Below are 2,310 nucleotides of genomic sequence, written 5' to 3'. Positions count from 1 at the left end.
TATGAAGAAAACCGATGCCACTCACCCTACATTGGCTGATGCCCAGGATGGGCTGGGTACTAACAGAAACAGTAATAGGTAGGAAAAAGAACAGATGCCCAAAAGGCCTGATTGCTCACCTAAAGGTTGTTTTTGTTTGTATGTTGTTTGTGTGTGTGTGTGTGTGTGTGTGTGTGTGTGTTGTTGTTGTTGTTGTGTTATTGTTTTTTGCTTTTTCTTGGGTCATACTTCAAGACACCATTTCTTACTATGTATGCCCTTTGCCATCCTCTCTGGCTTTATCTGCTCCTTCACCTCTCCTTGCCAACCTTCCCAAATAGCAGCTCCACGAATAGGATGCTTTTTCTCTGGCTTCCATGCATCTTCCAATTCCTCCCCCTTCTAAGCACCCAATGAAGTCCTACTCATCCTTGGAGTCTCTGTTCATTATCACTTTCTCTGAACTGTGATCTTTGATTCCCCCAACCTAAGCCATCTTCCGTGGCTTTCCACTGTGTGTTTTCTCTGAAACTGTACACCTTCTGATAGGCCACTTTCAAAGCAATATGCATAATTTGATGGCATAACAAGACTAATGTAGATGTGGATAGTAAGCCCTGCCTGAGTGGGTGCATTGAAAAGGAACCATTTCAGAGAAGTTAATGAAGGGTTGTTGAGAGGTGTTGACATGATTAGGAGTCGACCAGGTTTGGTAAAGAACCCAAAGGTTGACAATGGTAAAAGCTGTCACCACTCCTAGACCTGAAAGGCCAGGAAGAACCATGTTATTGAACTTGGTCAGAACCACAGCTGAGGAAGAAGAGCAGGCGGAATGAGGTGGCTCTGCAGCGAGGAATGCAGCCACTTCCCAAACCGTGCCTGACAGGATGATGGAGATGCAAATACACACTCCAGTTCTGTCTCCTCTATCTCGTGCTGATGCCTCCATTGGCTAATGCTAATCAGAAGGAAGAGGGGCAGGGGAGCCTGGGATGTGGTGTGTACAGATCAGCTTCTAGGCAAAAGAGCAGGTCAGGGAGGGGTGAGACAGCCAGAGAATAACCTGCACAGTCCTATCATTCTTTTGGTATTCCCAGCTCCTGGTATAATTCCTTACATACAGCAGCGAGTAAATATTGAGTGGATGAATGAACGTATGACTTTCCACAAATTCCTCTATTCTTGGTTCTTTTGATTCATTTTTCTTAACAAACACAAGACATGTAATGTTTTTTAAATAAATGAATGAATGCATAAATTAAAATAATTTTTAGTCCAATCGTGTGCTCTCCAAATTTGGGAAGTATCAGCGTCATACTTATCAGGAAACTTATTCTGCTGGGCTTTTTACCTATAATATCTAATTAATCCTCACAGAACCCTAATAAAATTGGTATACTCATCCCTTCTTTACAAGTGAGGAATTGAGGATCAACAATATTTGAGGCTGATCAGACAATGCTTTCCTCTTCAATTCTCCAACTGCATAAAATCAAAACAGAAAAATGATATGAATGCTTAAATAGTAAAGCCGTTTCTTTAATAAGTTAAAAAGTAAATCCATGAAACAGAAGTACTTCTCTCACCACTGAGCTATATAGATAGCAACCGAACTACTGCTATTTCAGTAGTTTCAAAGTGGTCATGAAATAGGTCTTGGGGAAAAAATGGTAGCTAAAACCATGAATATACTTATTTTATTTTAATCGAACACTGTTTTCAGGGAATGAATGGTGGTGATTGTTGTACAACAATGTGCACATACTTAATACCTCTGCACAACACACTTTAAAACGGTAAAACAAACAAACAAACAAAACCTCTAGCCAGTTTGACTCAGTGGATAGAGCATAGGCCTGCAGAATGAATTGTCCCGGGTTCAATTCCAGTCAAGGGCACATGTCTGGGTTGTGGGCTCGATCCTTAGTAGGGGATGTGCAGGAGGCAGCTGATCAATGATTCCCTCTCATCATTGATGTTTCTATCTCCCTCCCTTCCTCTCCTTTCCTCTCTGAAATCAATAAAAAATAAAATAAAATGGTACAAAAAAAGGTCAATTTTGTTTTATGTATATTCTAACACACACACACACACAAGCAATGAGGACTTGAAGGAAGTCAATGTTGGCAACTTTCTCCAAAAGGGAAGTAAATAGGGCAGGTCACTCAGAGGAGCGTTTTTTGAGATGTAGGAAACTTGAGCAGATTCACTACCCTGGAGAGGATCATTTATTTTTTATTTTTTATTGTTTTTTTGCTTAAAGTATTACAAAGGGTATTACATATGTGTCCTTTTTTTCCCCCGCCCTTGACAATCCCCTGGCCCCCCCTA

This window comes from Myotis davidii, unplaced genomic scaffold (assembly GCF_000327345.1).
Source record: "Myotis davidii unplaced genomic scaffold, ASM32734v1 scaffold245, whole genome shotgun sequence".
Lineage (NCBI taxonomy): Eukaryota > Metazoa > Chordata > Mammalia > Chiroptera > Vespertilionidae > Myotis > Myotis davidii.
This window is presented reverse-complemented; position numbering follows the sequence as displayed.